This window comes from Heterodontus francisci, chromosome 38 (assembly GCF_036365525.1).
Source record: "Heterodontus francisci isolate sHetFra1 chromosome 38, sHetFra1.hap1, whole genome shotgun sequence".
Classification (NCBI taxonomy): domain Eukaryota; kingdom Metazoa; phylum Chordata; class Chondrichthyes; order Heterodontiformes; family Heterodontidae; genus Heterodontus; species Heterodontus francisci.
This window is the reverse complement of record NC_090408.1, coordinates 21,510,951-21,532,857: the sequence shown is the minus strand read 5'-3', so window position 1 is coordinate 21,532,857 and position 21,907 is coordinate 21,510,951. Positions and strand designations below refer to the sequence as shown.

General features: G+C 45.1%; 1 long non-coding RNA gene across 1 annotated transcript in view; it reads left to right on the top strand.

Moving 5' to 3' along the window:
* Positions 1–21,907, top strand: part of LOC137352326 (uncharacterized) — a 187,767-nt gene that overhangs the window by 10,242 nt on the left and 155,618 nt on the right. The window contains exon 2 of the long non-coding RNA XR_010969678.1: positions 3,917–3,986. This is a non-coding gene — a long non-coding RNA (uncharacterized lncRNA). The remainder of the gene's footprint in view (positions 1–3,916; positions 3,987–21,907) is intronic.

The window sequence follows — 21,907 nt, the reverse complement described above, 5'->3', positions numbered from 1 at the left end:
GGTATCGACTGTACAAAAGACCTGGTTCTTTTAATTTCTTTGTAATCGGTGTCAGATTTAGATCCCAACAATCAAGTTTCCAATTAATAAGATCCCAGACACGAGAGCAATTGATATGAAGCCAAATGCAAGACCCCAATTTAAACATGTTATCCCAGAGATGAGTAATTACTGTCATTCCAAATGTGAGCCCTCCAAATTTGTCTGATTCTGATCCCAGATGCGAGCCACCAAATTATATATGATTCAACTGCGAGCGAGCCCCCAATTAAGATATAATTCAAATCCCGAGAAACCCAATTAATATGTGATTCAAATCTTGAGTGAGCCCCCAATTAATATGTTATTCAAATCCCGGGACGAGCCCCCAATAAATATGTTATGACCAACCGCTCCAGTCAAAGCCCCCAATCAAAATATACGATTCTGATTGTGGTGGGAGAAATGCACTGTTAATTCAATCCTGTTGCTCCACAGATCCCCTAACATTTCATTTAAAACTTTCCAAATTAAAGAAAGACCCAGCCAAATTGTACCTTCTATTAACCCCCGAATGAGGCTAACCAAACCAGGTGTCTTTAAATCAACAAATTAACTCTTTAATTAGAAGAACTAAATTCTTAAACACTATGAAGATATAAACAACATTTAAAGTAGAAAAAAAATAGAGTCCTTGCAAATTTACAGTCCATTGTTGCTTGAAGTCCTCACAGAATGTCGCTTGAAGTCCTCACAGAATGTCGCTTGAAGTCCTCACAGTCGTCCAATGTGGGAAAAAAGGTTCTTCCACAGTAGAACAGTCCGTGGTCTAACTTCAGCAGTGGGTGATGCTTTCCTTCTCCAGCGAATTTCAACAATTAACAACTTGCAAACACTTTCAATAGAATCAAGCTGGCTTTAGAGTTTTTGAGGGATAAAAGATTGTCACAGTCTTTAACTTCCCTTTCTTCAATTTAAATTACCAGAGATCTCTGTTTTGGCTTGACTTTTTTAGGATTTTGAGAGATAATAATTAACAGCCAAAAATCCTATTCCTTCAGTTTAAATGGTTGAGAGCTCTTTTCATGTGTGCCAAACACCACTGCTGTCTGTGTCCTCTGTGTCGGTGTTCTGTTAGAACAAACTGTCTTCAACTAAAAAGCCAGTTCAAAATTGAATTGTAACAAATGTATCCCTTAAAACTCACTCCGCTTGGCTGTATTTATGGTAATGAGAAAGCACCCTTTGAATCACAGTCTCTAAATGGCTGTTTCTAAGGCAACAAAAATGCACCTTCCTATAACTCCTAAGGCTTGCCAGCTCTTAAAGCAATACTGATCCTTGGCAAGCCTGAAAGGCAAACCACCTGTTCCCGAAAAAAAAAAAACTACAGTACCATGACACAATGAAGGATGTACAGGTGTCCAGAGCCTCTGCCCTCTCCTTGACATCACCCTTGATCTCCCTCTTATCACTTTTTCTGTCATACTGTCAATGAAAGGAGTCTCAGACGTGTGCCTTGAATTGTGATTATTTATAAAATGATAACAAATGGAAACAATGCGCATAAACAGTAAGAAAACACCCCGCTAATGCATTCAGTTCTCCACGTGATGCGGTGGCCTCTGCACTCTGAGACTCCTGTACAATGTTCCCTTTGCCACCTTGGAGGAGATGGAGGCAGCCTGCTCACTGGTCTCTGCTTGTGGCTGAGGTGTATATGGTGGTCGTCATTATCGCAGAGGTGCCCGCAGGGGCATCCCCAAAGGCTGCTGCACTTGCATCACTGTTGGGGCAGCCTCTCACTTGGCCCTACTGTATAGAGATTCCCACAGTCAGAGGAGCCAAGGAGGCCGAAGATGATGAAGGTTTTCTGTGATGGGTGGTACCCTCATCCTCCTCCGTTACATCTTCAGCCCTGTCTGGTGCTTCGGATAGTTGTAGGGGGATACTAGCTGAGCACAACTGGCATCCACTCCAGACATCTCTGCATGACCAGCACCACTAACCGCTCCAGGCTACACAGTGTAGCATGCATCCTGTATATGCCATTGCACTGCTCTTGTATCCACTCAGAGTTATACTGCATATGGCTCTCCAAGAGGTTGGCCATTCATTCTAGGGTGGAGCTTATGCATTCAAAGCTCTGAGCCACTTGTGGCTCACATGAGCTGGATGGACTCCTCCATCCTCAGCCCATGACTCTGCACGGCCTCAGGGAACTTTGACACGTGGGAGCACACCTCCTGCGCTGTTCCAGGTAGAGCCGTCTTTCTTGTGACGCCTGAGGCCCTGCACCTGTGCCAAGCTGAGCAGGGCTGTGTCTGTCCTACCTCCTCCAACTGGAACTACCCACAACTGCTTCTGCCTCTAGCACCTCCTGCACATTTGTGCTGTGCTCTTCACCTAGTGCCACCACATCTAAGTGCACACCAGGACTCATAAAGGTGAGAGTTTCTGCATTGTCAGTGTGATGGTGCTTCCTTGGTTTCGGGAGGTTCCTCCAGGACTGCGGTGGGAGAGGGAGGGGGTGTTCTCGGGTGGACACCTGTACCTGTGGTAGACACAAGAAGAGATCATGAGAGCTAGCCTAGGACAGCAAAAGCCACTGCAGTGCTGAGGTTTGCCAATGCAACTCAGTGCTCGGCATGCTTCCAGATGGGATGGCGTACACTGCACATCCCTATTAAGTGCTTCATTCTCTCTAATCATCATACACACCATAGGTTCCCACTTCACCAGATCAAATTTCCTTCATATCTGGAATTTTGGCTATCTCCATTGCTCCGTCCTCCATTGCCATTATCCTTTGATAGGGTGGAACTCCACTACCTGTCATCACCCTTTCCTGCACATTATGAGCCCATTTCTCCTGCAATGCCAAAAAGACAGCGAGATAAGGCACTGGTGTCCTCTATGGCCAATGGCATCTGCCCCATCCATTTGAAGCTGCATGTCTCAGTGCTGACAGGTCTTCAGCAGCACTGTGGCTCTGAGCCATTCAGGGGTCATTATGTGGCCTGGGTACACACCCCGTTCATTGTTCTGGAGCAGCATGTGCCCTGAGGATTCTCAGGTGGTGTGTCTGGTGGAGGATGCAAGCCCTGAGACCTCTATTGAGGGCTGAGGGATATCGCTGACCTTGCCAGAGTGAACCAGGTTGTAGAACCTCTTCTGATACTGGATCTACATTCTTTAATATTAATATTCATGGTTCTGCTGCTGACAGTGGCAGCTACCTCAAACCAGGCCTGTTTCATTTCGGTGGTTGACCTCCTCCTGCCATCTTCCGTGAAGATGACCACCTTCCTCTCCCTCACAGCTTCAAGCATCACCTCCAGGTCACTATCCAAGAAGCGGGAGGGGGTGGGGGCTGCTCTGCCCCGGGTGCTAAACCTCTGACTTTCCAATGCCATTCCTTGAAAACATCAGTTCAATGTGAAGCTCACAGAAGGTGGCCTGCTTACTCCTTTCAGATTGAAATAGCAGCCACAGTAATGACTGCCATGGGAATTTAAATCAGGCCCGCACTTCCTCTGGCCCACCTCAGCTCCCACCCCTGCGGCCTCTACTTGGCTGCCAAACCCGACACCAATCCAATTAGAGCGTTGCCCGCCTGAAAATTGTAACTTTAATCAATTTCCCCAGAGAAGGAGTCAGGACCTGAAAGCAATCCTGTCCTCTGTGTCCCACCTCCATCATGAAAATTCAGCCCAATGAGCAGAATGGTCTCCTGTGCTGTAAATGTCTATGGTTCTACATACCAATTTTCTTGTTATACTTTTAAAAAGGGGAGCATTAATGTTGAAAAAAATTGTTTCGTTCCAAAACAGGCACACTTTAGTAATCTGTCTGCGATACAGTCAATAATATCAGCTATTTAACGAATATCCCTGTTTTTCTAAAATTTCTTTCATTTTCTCTCATGCTGTTTTAGAACTACACCAAGAGAATTCAAGTTTATGGCTGGGCTGGGCCCTACTGAAACTGCCTAAAGTGGGACAAAAGTGAGTTGTTTTCTTCTCCATAAGTACTATGCTTTTACCTCTTCTGTTGTTGAAACGGCTCCACAGTATAAATGAGGAGGGGGAAACTCCAGATGATTCTGAGTGTAAACAGGCAACATATTCTGTTCCCTTTCTTAGATAATTGCTGATGAGCATGAAAAACTCAGCTGTGCATTGCACTTTAATCAGCTTGTAATCTTGTTTTGCAGAGCAAGCAAAACTGTTTTCATTAGGGCAATTGGAGAAAATCATGGAGATGGCATACAATATGTAAGAAAAAAAGAACAAACTTGCATTTATAAAGTGTTTGTCAGAACCTTAGGATGTTCCAAAGTGCTTCACAGCCAATAATACAGAAAACCTGTTCTTGGTTGTGTTGAGGACACAGGGAGAACTCAAATAAAAACAGAAAATGTTTGAAATACTCAGCAGGTCTGGGAGCATCTGTGGAGAGAGAAATAGAGTTTACATTTCACGATGATGGTTCTTCCGTCAGGTCATCCTATCCAGCTGATTAAGCCTCACTCCCTCTTCCACTGGTATTCTGTTCATACAGTGTGTTCCATTTACAAGGTGCACTGCAGCGACTCGCCAAGGCTTCTTTGACAGCACCTCCCAAATTCACGACCTCTACCACCTAAAAGGACAAGGGCAATAGGTGTATGTGAACACCACCTATTACACACCATCCTGACTTGGAAATATAACACTGTTCCTTCATCATCACTGGGTCAAAATCCTGGAACGCTCTGCCTAATAGCACTATGGGAGTACTTTCACTAGTGGTTTATAGGGCAATTAGGAATGGGCAATAAATGCTGACCTTGCCAGTGATGCCCACATCCCATAAATGAATAATAAAAAAATTTACTAAGTATTTACAGTGTAGAAACAGGCCATTCAGCCCAACAGGTCTATGTTGGATACGTATCGTATTTTATTATTGAATCTATTGCAGGGAGTTCGAAGAAATTAAACCTTTTTTGCAATCAAAATTCACATACATAATTTTTAACAATTTTTGATTTTTTTTAAAACTACAAAGGGGTTTGTTAGTTTACTGTTGATTAGCCACACTGAAGGTGGTAACAGTTGAAATTGTGGAGAAGAAATTTGTGTAGTGATGGAAAACAGCAGGAAATGGAAAGCAAGAAATGAATGCATGCTCGAAGACATTGGTGCGAGGCCAGCTGGATAATTCTGGTGAGCCGCAGACACAAATTGAATGTCCCAGTGCAGCTTGCCAGTCACAGCTTTAGGAAATTTGGCCGTTGTCTATGCTGGTTCTACATAGTGCGCAACACTCTTTACTGCTACTTTAGGCTCCAGTTTAGGCTGTTGAGTGACAAACTCAGTTGTGCTTATACTTTCTTGTGCAGTATGCTCACATTATTCTTGTTAATGTAAATATTATTTTTCTGTTATCGACCTTTTTCATCAATTTTTTCTATATAATATACTACAGCAGCAAGTCCTGTTTTTAATTCAGTTTCTAGTAGCTTTAAGTATATTTGAAGTAACTAGATATTGAATTCAATATAAAACTTAGTGACAGTTGTATTGCATTTAACTGTAAGTACAGTAGTCATTTAGAAAAGGCACTTAGAGCCAATATTGCTCTTTTAATTAAAAAGTGAGAGAATGCTCATTTTTCTCTCTAATTAACAACCTATTCGTGAAATCACAGGAACATGTGGCTTTGAAATGTGTTATTTCTCAGATTGCAATTTTCTTACCAGATTATACTTGTGATGAAAACAGGCATTCTTTTTATTATTAAAAAGCAAGTATTTCACTCCCTTGGTTGCTTAGCCAAAGTATTTAGTACTACAGTTGAATTCCTGCATTTAGTTGCCATAATGCTGCAGGTGCAGTGTATTACTGTGCAAACTGCAAAACCAGTTTATGCTGTTGTTAAAATTAATATTGTGTAACAACTTGGAAGTTTTTTTTGAAGGCCTTCATGTGTGTAACCAAGTGATTGAATAGGTGTTTCTATGCAAATCAATAGCATCAATTTTAACCTGCATGCTTGTCCGGACCATGGAGATGGGAAGTTAAAACCACTTTGGCCTTACACGCCTACATCAGTTCTCTTCCCACAGCACTTTTATCCTGCTCTTCTGGGAAGATGGAAAGGACACCTGCCAGGAACCAATGGGTTCCTCCTTTAAATATGCAGAGTAGGTTTCAGTGATGTCACTGGGATTTGAATGCTATCTTAACAATGGGCTCAAGCGAGAAAGGAGTTTTGGCTTTCCCACTGGGCCAACTTAGCAGAAAGAAGACTTGGGATTAGAGGAGGCACAAATCTTATAGAGCACTATGGTTGGGCAGGTTACTGAAAAAAACGATAAGCATGGTCAAGCCTTATAGTCACTGATTGTAAAAAGCAAGGGAATTATAGCGGGAGATGGAATGATGGATAAAGTAATTGATCAAATTGCTTCAAAGACAGATTAGTTGGGTACAATTTGGCTACGTTTAGTAAACTGGAACTTTGAAGACCAGAGTAGAATTCCCTTATATCAAAAAATACTAAGTAAGTTTTGTTTTCCTCAAAGTTTCTATGCTTTGTCCTTTTAGCTGTTTTTGTACTTAGTGTGTGAGGCCAGGAGGAGCAGGAGTGCTTCTCTGGGCCCCACAAGAGAAGTGTAAGCCTTCTCAGCCCTGGGCCCCTCACCCACAATCGTGAAGCCCTCCCATGCCTTTCCTGAGTGCCAGAGCCTATTTCTTCAGCCTTCTCCATAGTGATCACACTCACCAGCCAGTTGCCACTTCCTACTGATATCAGGCGGGCAACTGATTGAGGACATGCAGATGAAGTGCAAGAGTTAAAATCCTTCAGGCCTTATGTTGCCAATGTCAGAATGGTTTGCTGGCTGCCTTGGTCTCCGTCTGCCTGCTTCCATCCCTGAGTTAAATTCAACAATAATAGATCAGCAGTACAGAGTGATATATAGAGCAAAGGGAAAACTGAAGTAGGTCTATGGGGTAAATTTTCAAGTGAGCATTGTTGCTGAGCAACTTCACACACTGCTAGTGCATATTAGAAAAGCACAGGCAGTGCACCTACATTTTTCCAATGTTCTCTGGCGATCGGTGAGGTCAATCAGGTTGGAGACAAATATCTGTTATGGTGTAGGATCTTTTAATTATCTAAAGCTGAATAATTATATAAATATGTTTTGGATCAGAAATCCTAAGTACTTCCATAGCCTGTCCAATTTGAAGTTGAAGCTAAGACCTCAAAACTTATTCAAGACAGCAGAATGCTGTTTTGGCAATGGTTCTCTGAAGGAAGGGTACTACACAAGAGGCCAGAGTTGGAGGAACTGAGAGTTTGGATGGGCAGTGTATGACTGGAAGAGGTTATGCAGATAGGATGGAGCATAGTCATGGGGGCACTTAAAAGACATGTGTTTTAGATCTTAAGCATTGGGATTGTAAGCCAATGTAGATCAGCGAGAATAAGGGGGATGGGTGGGTGGGACTTAGGATGGGGCAGCAAAGTCTTAGACAAACTGAAATATAGATAGGGCACAAACCAGGCGGCGGGTGTCAGGGCAAGCAGGAAGCTCCCATGACATTGCCAGCATGAGGCATGGCTGATTTTAACTCCTAGGTCTTATTTCATAAAAAGTTGCTCACCTGATTGTGTCAGGAATCCAGCAGACCATTTACTTGAGGCTCAGTTTCTGCTGGGCCCCTGAAGCCTATTTAAAGTGACAGTGCACCTCTTAATGTGAGGTTGCAACCCTTGCTTTGAATTTCTTCTGGGCAGTGCTGGAAACAATTGTGGCACCCAAGATGAGTCAGAGGGCTACCCTCTCCCAGTGCTTGTGATGCGTCCCTGGAGTTCCTCATGGAGGAGATCAGGACGGGGAGGGGGGTACTGTTATTTAGTACCTGCAGGAGCATCTCCAGGCAATATTTGTGCAAGCTTGGAGGTGGCTGAGAGGGTCAATGGCAGCAGCATCACTCCCAGGACTTGTCTTCAGTGTAGGATAAAGTTCTATGACATCACAACGCAGTGCGGTTGATTACAGCTCTTGATGTTTCCACTTCTCACAAAAGCACCTGGCAACAATCCTTTCACTCACTCCTCCAGAACGCTGAAAAATTCCCTCCCTTCATCACAGCTTTCCTATTCCAACCACACTCACCTCTTCCTTTGCTCTCTTCACACCACATTCTAACATCCAACCACTTGCACAATGACCAAGTGATCCTAGCATTTGATCCTCATCTCTCCCTTCCCCAATACTGCAGTCATCTACTCTTGGTTGTCCATGGTCATGGTGGGGGCAGGGTTGGGGGTGGAATTGAAATTTTGGCAAAGCAAATACCTTTTTTTCTGTTCTTCAAGAGTCCAGCTACTGCCTTGCCTGGCCAACCACACTTCTCCCCCCGCACCCCCCACCCCCCCACCCCTGCTCCAGTTAAGCCCATGCACCCATCTGGAAGCCAATATGCATCATCTCACAGGCCTCCAGTTTCATTCTGTGTTAAAACTGAGTGGGAAATCCAGGAATTTCTGCTGGGGGGGTGGGGGGGCTCTAGCCCTGGGTGCACCTCTTGTGCCACCCTCTGATATCATTGGCTTTGTAATTGGCGTGTGGAGGTTCTAACCGTTACACAACCAACCGTAAAATTCCAGATATGGTGGGGCTTCGCAAAACTGGATATCTGACACTTTCTGGTGAAAGCTGCAAGAGTTATGGTGGGAGGCTAGCGGAAACCCTGAGTAAATTCAGGGCCTATTTGAACATTTCACAGAAAAAAACTACAATACTAGCAAAAGGCCCTTCGATACTGGAAGTGTTTATCAGCGGTACCTACTGCACTGCATTCATATATGCTAACCATGGGTCTAGGCAGTACATCAGCAATTGCTGAAAAAAATCTCTGTGGGCTGGGCCTGTCTCTCTTCAGGGCCCTTTTTACCTGTGTCAGGATTAGACCAGGATCCTTCTCCGAGAACTGATTCCACTTGCTTCTTTTGAAACCAGGAATTCAGTATTTCTTCAGCAGTTTTATTTATCTCTTGAGGTTTTCATATTCCAATTGTTTTTTTTTTGCCTCAACACAAGTGATGGAATATAGATTATACTGAGAGCCTACATTACAAAGCTCATGTAATTAGTTGTTTTCACATCGTACTTAAAAACAATTTGTTCTTGTGCTATCAGCTTTCTGGAGGCTGAGGCAACTTATTCGAAGTTGTTGGTCCGTTTTTGCTGGTATCTCAGCTTAACCTGTATGCCCTCTGGCATTTTAATCTTTCATTTCAATTTTTATTTTCAACTTAGCTTTGATTGACATTTTTATTTTCATGGTTTTTGTTTTACCGTTTTTTTTCATGATTCTTGGTGCTTAATTTCAGCAGCTTGTTAGATATACTCTCTGCTATACTCTCAGCACTACATGAACTGCTATGCCTGTGCTGGGACGAGGGAGCAGTACCTCAGGACATGCGCGATGCCAATATCATCACCCTCTATAAGAACAAGGGTGACTGTGGTGACTGCAACAACTACCGTGGAATCTCCCTGCTCAGCATAGTGGGGAAAGTCTTCGCTCGAGTCGCTTTAAACAGGCTCCAGAAGCTGGCCAAGCGTGTCTACCCTGAGGCACAGTGTGGCTTTCCTGCAGAGAGATCGACCGTTGACATGCTGTTCTCCCTTCGTCAGATACAGGAGAAATGCCGCGAACAACAGATGCCCCTCTACATTGCTTTCATTGATCTCACCAAAGCCTTTGACCTCGTCAGCAGACGTGGTCTCTTCAGACTACTAGAAGAGATTGGATGTCCACCAAAGCTACTAAGTATCATCACCTCATTCCATGACAATATGAAAGGCACAATTCAACATGGCGGCACCTCATCAGACCCCTTTCCTATCCTGATTGGCGTGAAACAGGGCTGTGTTCTCGCACCCACACCTTTTGGGATTTTCTTCTCCCTGCTGCTCTCACATGCGTTCAAGTCTTCTGAAGAAGGAATTTTCTTCCACACAAGATCAGGGGGCAGGTTGTTCAACCTTGCCCATCTAAGAGCAAAGTCCAAAGTACAGAAAGTCCTCATCAGGGAACTCCTCTTTGCTGACGATGCTGCTTTAACATCTCACGCTGAAGAGTGCCTGCAGAGTCTCATCGACAGGTTTGCGGCTGCCTGCAATGAATTTGGTCTAACCATCAGCCTCAAGAAAACGAACATCATGGGGCAGGACGTCAGAAATGCTCCATCCATCAATATTGGCAACCACGCTCTGGAAGTGGTTCAAGAGTTCACCTACCTAGGCTCAACTATCACCAGTAACCTGTCTCTAGATGCAGAAATCAACAAGCGCATGGGAAAGGCTTCCACTGCTATGCCCAGACTGTCCAGAGTGTGGGAAAATGGCGCACCGACACAGAACACAAAAGTCCGAGTGTATCAAGCCTGTGTCCTCAGTACCTTGCTCTCTGGCAGCGAGGTCTGGACAACGTATATAATAAAAGCAAAATACAGCGGATGCTGGAAATCTGAAACAAAAACAAGAAATGCTGGATTCACTCAGCAGGTCTGGCAGCATCTGTGGAAAGAGAAGCAGAGTTAACGTTTCGGGTCAGTGACCCTTCTTCGGAACTAACGTATGTCAGCCAAGAGCGACGTCTCAATTCATTCCATCTTCGCTGCCTCCGGAGAATACTTGGCATCAGGTGGCAGGACCGTATCTCCAACACAGAAGTCCTCGAGGCGGCCAACATCCCCAGCTTATTCACACTACTGAGTCAGCGGCGCTTGAGATGGCTTGGCCATGTGAGCCGCATGGAAGATGGCAGGATCCCCAAAGACACATTGTACAGCGAGCTCGCCACTGGTATCAGACCCACCAGCCGTCCATGTCTCCGCTTTAAAGACATCTGCAAACGCGACATGAAGTCCTGTGACATTGATCACAAGTCGTGGGAGTCAGTTGCCAGCGATCGCCAGAGCTGGCGGGCAGCCATAAAGGCGGGGCTAAAGTGTGGCGAGTCGAAGAGACTTAGCAGTTGGCAGGAAAAAAGACAGAAGTGCAAGGACAGAGCCAACTGTATAACAGCCCCGACAAACAAATTTTTCTGCAGCACCTGTGGAAGAGCCTGTCACTCTAGAATTGGCCTTTATAGCCACTCCAGGCGCTGCTCCACAGACCACTGACCACCTCCAGGCGCTTACCCATTGTCTCTCGAGATAAGGAGGCCAAAGAAGAAATTTCAGCAGCTTGTTAGATCCACTAAGTTCACATCTTATTTCATTCTCCTTTCTTAAAAGTAAAATTGGAGTTAAATTTGGGGGCAAAAAGTGTAGAATATTATTGTTTGTTTACTGAGTAGGTATTCAACAGACAGAACGAGTGAATCCTCTGTCTTGCTATTGAGGTAAGTCAAATACATTTGATGCTTCACAGCAGGTGCCTGGTGCTGGTTGAAACATAACCTCGGTCTTGGAGATACTGATCTGGAGACCAAAGATTTTGGCAGCAATCAAAAATTTGTTTGCCATAATCTGGATATCTTCCTTGTTGTGGGCAGCTCGGGCACTGCTATCAGCTTACAGAAGCCCTCTAATTACTACCTCTGTGACTTTGGTGGAGACCATTGATGGCACTAGTGCCAAGATGAAAGAAATGCTCTCATACCTTGGTATTGTGCCCTCTAGAGATGCCACTATCGATGAAGATATCTGTGCATACATACCAAAAGCAAGTTCTGCCTACGGCTGACTCCATGATCGGGTCTAGAAGCAGCCTGGCACTAAACAGAAGACTAAAATCAAACTGTACCAGGCCATTGTTCTTACCAAGTTAAAAGCAAAATACTGCGGATGCTGGAAATCTGAAATAAAAACAAGCAATGTTGGTAACACTCAGCAGGTCTGGCAGCATCTGTCAGATGTTGTTTTTACCACTCTGCTATATGGTGCAGAATACTGGGTCTGCGAGAGGCACCACATCAAAGCTCTGGAATGCTACCACTCAAGACACCTGAGGTCCATCATAAGATGGCAGGGCAAAAATACCAACAACAAGGTCCTCCATCATGCTGGGCTCAATAGCTCAGAGACCACCTTCCAGAAATTTCAACTTAGATGGGCAGGCCATGTCTCCCACATGGATGATTACAGAATCCCCAAGCAAATCTTCTATGGGGAACTGTCTCAGGACAAACAACATCAAGGTGGTCTGTACAAATGATATAAAGACACCCTAAAAAGAGCCGTACAAACTTCTGCATTGCAGATCACCTCTCTTGGGAAAACACTGCAGTTGACTGGCCCACATGGAGGGCAAGCACTTAAATTTGGTTCAGCAAGTTTCGTGGACCATCTATGCCAAACTTGGAACATCTGACGTGCCCAGAGGAAGGCCAGAGGTGGTGCAGCTGCACAGGTTCCTCCAAGCACCAACAACTCCAATATGAACTGCCAGTTCTGTGGATTTCTTTATTCATTCGTGGGACGTGGGCATCGCTGGCCCGGCCAACATTTATTGCCCATCCCTAATTGCCCTTGAGAAGGTGTTGGTGAGCTGCCTTCTTGACCACTGCAGTCCTTGGGGTGCTGGTACACCCACAATGCTGTTAGGAAGGGAGTTTTGACCCAACGACAGTGAAGGAACTGCGATATGGTTCAAGTCAGGATGGTGTGTGGCTTGGAGGGGAACTGCAGGTGGTGGTGTTCCCATGCATCTGCTGTCCTTGTCCTTCTAGGTGATAGAGGTCGCAGGTTTGGCAGGTGCTGTCTAAGGAGCTTTGGTGCGTTGCTGCAGTGCATCTTGTAGATGGTACACACTGCTGTCACTGTGCGTCGATAGTGAAGGGAGTGAATGTTGAAGGTGCTGGATGGGGTGCCAATCAAGCAGGCTGCTTTGTTCTGGATGGTGTCGAGCTTCTTGAGTGTTGTTGGAGCTGCATCCATCCAGGCAAGTGGAGAGTATTCCATCACACTCCTGACTTGTGCCTTGTGGATGGTGGACAGGCTTTGGGGAGACAGGAGATGAGTTACTCGCTGCAGAATTCCCCACCTCTGACCTGCTCTTGTAGCCAGAGCATTCATATGGCTGGTCCAGTTCAGTTTCTGGTCAATGGTAACCCCCAGGATGTTGATAGTGGGGGATGCAGCAATGGTAATGCCATTGAACATCAAGGGGAGATGGTTAGATTCTTTCTTGTTTGAGATGGTTATTGCCTGGCACTTGTGTGGCACGAATATTACTTGCCACTTATCAGCCTAAGCCTGGATATTGTCCAGGTCTTGCTGCATCTGGACATGGGCTGCTTCAGTATCTGAGGAGTCATGAATGGTGCTGAACATTGTGCAATCATCAGCGAACATCCCCACTTCTGACCTTATGATGGAGGGAAGGTCGTTGATGAAGCAGCTGAAGATGGTTGGGTGTAGGACACTATCCTGAGTAACTCCTGCAGTGATGTCCTGGGATTGAGATGATTGACCTCCAACAACTACAACCATCTTCCTTTTTGCTTGGTATGTCCATGTCGATCCCACATCGGACTCTTCAGTCATGAGAGGACCCACAATAGATGATGAAATCATTTACAACATGGACATATTCCAACAACGAGGAGTCTACCATGACAATGAGTCAAATAAGGTTGTTAATTTAGAAAAAGTAAGAAATAATAGTCCTATTAATCCTTAACATGTCTCTGGGTAACATCCCACAGCATTCAAATCCAATTAGTTACTTTGAACTGCAAGCGCTGTTCTTATGTGGTTAAGCACAAGTGTCATGTTGTGCACCTCAAAATCACACAAATAACAATGAGATAAAATACTATTGAATTTATTTTTGCCTGAGCGAAGAATGTTGTACAAGGCACTGGGAGAACTCACTGATTTAAAATAATACAATAAGATCTTTGATGTCCAATTGAGCCACCACAACTGACATCTCTGAAGGATGGCACCTCCACCGATGGATCACTCCCTGCAATACTGTTCTGGAATGTCAAGAAGATTGGACATGTTCAAGCATGATCTCTGGGCCAAATTTTACAGCTGTCATGCTAGGCCCACACCTGCCAAGAATGAGGCACATTTAATTTTGTCATGAACATTGATCTTAGTTAGGCCACACTTAGAATATTGCGTGCAATTCTGGTCGCCACACTACCAGAAGGACGTGGAGGCTTTGGAGAGGGTACAGAGGAGGTTTACCAGGATGTTACCTGGTCTGGAGGGCATTAGCTATGAGGAGAGGTTGGAAAAACTCGGATTGTTTTCACTGGAACGACGGAGGTGGAGGGGCGACATGATAGAGGTTTACAAAGTTATGAGCGGCATGGACAGAGTGGATAGTCAGAAGTTTTTTCCCAGGGTGGAAGAGTCAGTTACTAGGGGACATAGGTTTAAGGTGCAAGGGGCAAAGTTTAGAGGGGATGTGCGAGGCAAGGTTTTTACACAGAGGGTGGTGAGTGCCTGGAACTTGCTGCCAGGGGAGGTGGTGGAAGCAGATACGATAGCGATGTTTAAGACACATCTTGAGAAATACATGAATAGGAAGGGAATAGAGGGATATGGGCCTCAGAAGTGCAGAAGGTGTTAGTTTAGGCAGGCATCAAGATCGGCGCAGGCTTGGAGGGCCGAATGGCCTGTTCCTGTGCTGTACTGTTCTTTGTTCTTTGCTCTTTAAACTGTTACTGGAGTGAAGAAAGGACTTGTTAAAAAGATCAGCCATGGCTGGAAGAGGCATTTGCGTGTTAACAGACAATGTTTGGAAGGACAAAGCAGTCATTCCCTGACACATTCAACCCACAATGGACTTTTGATCACCAGACGTTGAAGGTGGGGGTGCTCGCATTCCAGGTTGACTGCTAAGATGGCCAAATACATAGATAGATATGGTCAAACCAGCTAGTTACATGACTAACCTGCTGGGCAACCTGAATTTTTTGAATTAGTACGAACAGTTTGGGGATAAAGTCTGTTTGCTCCTGGACTGAGAAGATCTCTCCTGTCTGCTCCCATCTCTTTCTGACAAGCCTCTGAATCCACTGAAGATACATGAACCCCAAGAGAGAAAAGTCTCCTACAGTGAGGAAGGTTTAAGAAGAATACCGGGCCCCAATGAAAAGCAAGATCTACCTACAATCAAGGATTCTACAATGAGCTTGAAGAACCGTAACAACAACTCTTCAGATATTGCCTCAAACCTTTCCACTTTATTTCTCTTCTGCGCTTTTCTGTCTCCATTTTCATGTGTGTGTCGCGTATGAATGCTAGTGTGTGGGGCGGCATGTATCCATAGGCGTTAACCGAATTAGAGTTTAAGTTTAATAAATTTCAACTTTTCTTCTTTAAACCTAAGGAAGCCTGTTGTGCTGGTTTCTTTGCCTTATAATTGGAAAGCGGTGAACAAGGATTCACCAAGGGGGAGCTAAAAACACGGTGTGTTTGAAATTAAACCCTGTTACAGTAAGACCAGGTGAAGGCTGAAAGGGAACCCTAGACCTCTTTCTCACCTGGTCGTAACACAGCCAATGAAGTACTTTTGGAGTATAGCCACTATTGTAATGTAGGAAACATGAGTTTTTGCACAGCAAGCTCCCATAAACAGCAATGTGATAATGACAATCTGTTTTTAGTAATGTTGATTGAGGGATAAACATTGGCCAGGTCATCGGAGAGAACCTCCCTGCCTGTTCTTCAAAACAGTGCCATGGGAACTTCTATATTCACCTGAGAGAGCAGCTGGGCCCTTAGTTTAACATCTCATCTGAAAGATAGCACTTCTGACAGTGCAGCACTCCCTCAGGACTGCACTGGGATGTCAGCCTATATGTTTGTGCTAAAGTCTCTGGAGTGGGACATCAACCCACATCCTGCTGTCTCAGAGGTGAGAGTACTACCAACTGAGCCATGGCTGACAGGAACACTACAACAACGGATGCACAACGTATTATTCTGCTGCTGAGTATTAGTTGGGTTCCTTTAAAGACCATGAAGCATAATATGCTGTTTAGCAAATAGAGCCTGAAGTCAACCATTATTTCACTGTTTGCTAAGTTAGCTGTGCAACATAAAGCCAATAAAAGTTTATTTATATTTTTAGGCTGTAAATTAACATGACGCCAATAAAAGTTTATTTATATTTTTAGGCTGTGCATCAACATGAAGCCAATAAAAGTTTTTTTTTAGGCTGTAAATCATGGAAATGTTTGGTTAAGTTTTGAGTTTGAAGAAAGAGTAGATCAAATGGGCGGCACAGTGGCGCAGTGGTTAGCACAGCAGCCTCACAGCTCCAGGGACCCGGGTTCGATTCTGGATACTGCCTGTGCAGAGTTTGCAAGTTCTCTCTGTGCCCACGTGGGTTTTTGCCGGGTGCTCCGGTTTCCTCCCACCGCCAAAGACTTGCAGGTGATAGGTTGTAAGTCGCCCTTCGTGTAGGTAGGTGGTAGGGAATATGGGATTACTGTAGGGTTAGTATAGATGGGTGGTTGTTGGTCGGCACAGACTCGGTGGGCCGAAGGGCCTGTTTCAGTGCTGTATCTCTAAATAAATAAACTACAGAAGAATCTGGGTAGCGTGTGCAGGTGTATAGAATTGAGCCACACTGCCTGTGTGGAGTTTGCAAGTTCTCCCTGTGTCTGCATGGGTTTCCTCCGGGTGCTCCGGTTTCCTCCCACATGCCAAAGACTTGCAGGTTGATAGGTTAATTGGCCATTATAAATTGCCCCTAGTATAGATAGGTGGTAGGGCAATACAGGGACAGGTGGGGATGTGATAGGAAGATGGGATTAGTGTAGGATTAGTATAAATGGGTGGTTGATGGTCGGCACAGACTCGGTGGGCCGAAGGGCCTGTTTCAGTGCTGTATCTCGAAACTAAACATGAGATTTGCTACAGATAAGTCTTAGATATTGGAAGGATGAAAAATGTGGAGAACGTTCTTAATGAATGGTGCTGAGCTAGCCAGGGAAGGCTGCAAAACAGATGGATTTGATGGTAGACTTAATATTCATCACCTTTAGTTACTGCTGAGCAGAGCAAAACGTATGCTAAGCTATATTGCACAATCGTTGTAATTTGAGTCTGAAGTTCTGGTGTTAAAACTGGTTAGGCCTTAACTTGAGTATTATGTTCAGTTCTTGTCAGCAAGGCATAAAGGAAATGTGCCGATCCTTTTAGCAGTGCGGGGAAGGGCATCAAGTCTGCGCTATGGCGTCTGAGAACTGAGATGTGATTTGAAAAGACAAGAAAACTTGGACTCTACATCCAAGAAAGAGTCATATGAGAAGGAACTTTTTAAAGCTGTGTAGTGAAAGTTAGTCCTGAGTGCTTTTTCAAGTTAAACCATGAGTCCAGGTCAAGGGGATTTAGGTACAAATTGGTAAAGAGCAAATTCAGAAACAATGTTCTGAAGTATTTCTTAACATGAAGAGTAAATACTACCTGTAATGATCATCCAAGTAAGATGGTGGAGGCAAAACATCAGTTATTTGGGGAGAAAGAGAGGAAATTATAGGTTTTTAAGGAAGAAGGAGCTAGATAGGTGAAATGCCAACTCTCATCTGTACTATTAGAATTAGAATTTAGAATTAGAACATTACAGCGCAGTACAGGCCCTTTGGCCCTCGATGTTGCGCCGACCTGTGAAACCATCTGACCTACACTATTCCATTTTCATCCATATGTCTATCCAATGACCACTTAAATGCCCTTAAAGTTGGCGAGTCTACTACTGTTGCAGGCAGGGCGTTCCACGCCCCTACTACTCTCTGAGTAAAGAAACTACCTCTGACATCTGTCCTATATCTATCACCCCTCAACGTAAAGCTATGTCCCCTCGTGTTTGCCATCACCATCCGAGGAAAAAGACTCTCACTATCCACCCTATCTAACCCTCTGATTATCTTATATGTCTCTATTAAGTCACCTCTCCTCCTCCTTCTCTCCAACGAAAACAACCTCAAGTCCCTCAGCCTTTCCTCGTAAGACCTTCCCTCCATACCAGGCAACATCCTAGTAAATCACCTCTGCACCCTTTCCAAAGCTTCCACATCCTTCCTATAATGCGGTGACCAGAACTGCACGCAATACTCCAGGTGCGGCCTCACCAGAGTTTTGTACAGCTGCAGCATGACCTCGTGGCTCCGAAACTCGATCCCCCTACTAATAAAAGCTAACACACCATATGCCTTCTTAACAGCCCTATTAACCTGGGTAGCAACTTTCAGGGATTTATTTACGTGGACACCAAGATCTCTCTGCTCATCTACACTACCAAGAATCTTCCCATTAGCCCAGTACTCTGCATTCCTGTTACTCCTTCCAAAGTGAATCACCTCACACTTTTCCGCATTAAACTCCATTTGCCATCTCTCAGCCCAGCTCTACAGCCTATCTATGTCCCTCTGTACCCTACAACATCCTTCGGCACTGTCCACAACTCCACCGACCTTCGTGTCATCCGCAAATTTACTAACCCACCCTTCTACACCCTCTTCCAGGTCATTTATAAAAATGACAAACAGCAGTGGCCCCAAAACAGATCCTTGCGGTACACCACTAGTAACTAAGCTGTTGGCTGTGGTTATCTTTTAAGTCATAGGCTGCAGGCATTCTGACTCCGTTATGGATCTTAGGTCCTGCTTACCATCAATTCTTAGTCATATATTTTATCAATTGATATGAATACTAATTTGCAGCTTGGTCTAGGACAGGGGTCGGCAATCTGCAGCTCTTTAACATCTCATTTGCGGCTTCAAACCTTTTCCAGTTGGATTGCATTAACATGTAAAAAGCCTAAAAAATTAAGTCGAGAAATGTAAGAGTCATGTTTTTATTGTGGGGATAAAAGGCTGATTACTATGCTACACTTTACAGTTTCAAATTTTAATGAAAAAGTCATCATTCTCTAAATAAACCTGTTTGAGTGGTATAGCTACACCATGGTTATAGATGTAGTTTAAGGATATGAAAAGGTTAATCTTGAGAGAGTGTAAAGATTACTGCCCACCATGATGATGTAAGCGATCATGTGGGAGAGACTTGAAAACAGTCACAGCTTGGCTGTTGAAGGAGGCACACAGGCTAGTGTGGAGTGTATATAGTTGTTATGAAATAAATAGTAATGTTTGAATACTACAGTCTAAGAACCTCTCTGGTAGACTCAATAAGATGGCAGCATACAGAACCCAAACGTATAACAATAGATAATGCCTTTGATTCAAGGAACAGGTTTTATGGTTGTGACCATTATTGTTTCTAATATAGCTGAGATGAGAAATTATTCTGAATGTGCTATTTGTTTTAATCACGAGAATCAATAGCTGAAAAAATTGTCTTAATTCTAGTCATCTTAAGCTAAAGCTTGTTTTAAAGATGACATTAGCGACAAAATTATAGTAAAAAAAGGTCAAAAAATATGATAATTCAGAGTTAGGTCTATTGTAATTTTGATTTTTTTTCTATTGATAAATCAGGTCAACATGTATTTTATCTATATATAAGCAAATTATGCCTTCTACCAGTCACACTTGGCAATTTCGAGATGGCAGCGTCCAGGGCGGTGGACGCGTAAGGCTGGGAGAGGAATTCACGGCAGAGAGAGGGTGAACGGCTGGCAATCTGGGAAAGAAATGCCGATGAAGACCCTGCCAGTGGTTGCCAAGCTTGGCCAACTGGATAGGAAGGCCACATGGCTGTGTTCGGGGGGCCCGTCCACGGCGGCGATCAGGAGGAAGAGCGGCCACATGGTCCCGGCAGCGGCTCCCGTTCACTTGGCGACTCCGCGCTGTTTCCGCACAAACTTTCTACACAACTCTGGCTCAGCTCCCGGATCCCGATCCCAGTAGCAGTACATCATTGTAAAAGGGACAATGGTGGGAGCTGATGAAATGTTTTATTACCTGCACCCCCTCACCCCTCCCCCCCACCGCTCCCAGCTCACCCCCCTCGCACCCCCTTCCCCCGATCCCCCTCGCACCCCCTTCCTCCCGCCTCAAATCGGGCAGCTCCCGGTCAGTAAGGTTCTGTCCCACCACATTCCACCTGCTTCAATGGGTGCTTGGAGCTCAGGGTCATTGCCCGACAAGTGGACTGTAACACCGCACCAAACAGCACGACAAAAAAAGGAAAGAAGGTTTCGTTTTGCAAGCTGGAACGTCAAAACTATGTGTCCTGGCCTGTAGGAAGACCTTACACAAATCAACGATTCTCGGAAGACCGCCATCATTAACAACGAGCTCAGTAGACTCAATGTGGACATTGCAGCACTTCAGAAACCCTTTGCTCAGCATGATAGAGCCACCCTCAAATGGTTCGGAACACATACTGTCTATCCGACTGTTCACCGCCTCTGGTCTAGTACACCTACTCAGCATCTATGCTCCAACACTCTGCTCCCCACCTGAAGCTAAAGACCAATTCTACGAGGAACTCCATAATATCATTGGTAGCATCTCCAACACTGAACACCTGTTCCTGCTGGGGGACTTCAATGCCAGGGTTGGAGCTGACCATGACTCATGGCCCTCCTGCCTTGGGCGCTATGGCATTGGTAGGATGAATGAGAATGGACAGAGACTGCTGGAGTTGTGTACCTATCATAACCTCTGCATCACCAACTCATTCTTTCACACTAAACCCTGTCACCAGGTTTCTTGGAGGCACCCAAGATCACGTCGTTGGCACCAGCTGGACCTCATTGTCACAAGGCAAGCCTCTTTAAACAGCGTTCAAATCACACGCAGCTTCCACAGTGCGGATTGCAACACCGACCACTCCCTGGTGTGCAGCAAGGTTAGCCTCAAACCAAAGAAGCTGCATCACTCCAAGCAGAAGGGCCACCCGCGCAGCAACACTAACAGAATTTCTTATCCACAGCTGTTACGTAAGTTTCTAAATTCACTTGAAAAAGCCCTTCAAAACACTCCCACAGGGGATGCAGAGACCAAGTGGGCCCACATCAGAGACGCCATCTATGACTCAGCAATGACCAGCTAAGGCAAACGTGTGAAGCGGAATGCAGACTGGTTTCAATCTCACATTGAAGAGCTGGAACCTGTCATAGCCGCTAAGTGCATTGCACTGCTGAACTACAAGAAAGCCCCCAGCGAGTTAACATCCGTAGCACTTAAAGCAGCCAGAAGTGGTGCACAAAGAACAGCCAGGCGCTGCGCAAATGACTACTGGCAACACCTATGCAGTCATATTCAGCTGGCCTCTGACACCGGAAATATCAGAGGAATGTATGATGGCATTAAGAGAGCTTTTGGGCCAACCATCAAGAAGATTGTCCCCCTCAAATCTAAATCAGGGGACATAATCACTGACCAACACAAGCAAATGGACCGCTGGGTGGAGCACTACCTAGAACTGTACTCCAGGGAAAATGTTGTCACTGAGACCGCCCTCAATGCAGCCCAGTCTCTGCCAGTCATGGATGAGCTGGATGCCCAGCCAACAAAATGGGAACTCAGTGATGCCATTGATTCTCTAGACAGTGGAAAAGCTCCTGGGAAGGACGGCATTACTCCTGAAATCATCAAGAGTGCCAAGCCTGCTATACTTTCAGCACTGTACGAACTGCTTTGCCTGTGCTGGGACGAGGGAGCAGTACCACAGGACATGCGCAATGCCAATATCATCACCCTCTATAAGAACAAGGGTGACTGTGGTGACTGCAACAACTACGTGGAATCTCCGTGCTCAGCGTAGTGGGGAAAGTCTTCGCTCGAGTCGCTTTAAACAGGCTCCAGAAGCTGGCAGAGCGTGTCTACCCTGAGGCACAGTGTGGCTTTTGAGCAGAGAGATCGACCGTTGACATGCTGTTCTCCCTTTGTCAGATACAGGAGAAATGTCGTGAACAACAGATGCCCCTCTACGTTACTTTCATTAATCTCACCAAAGCATTTGACCTCGTCAACAG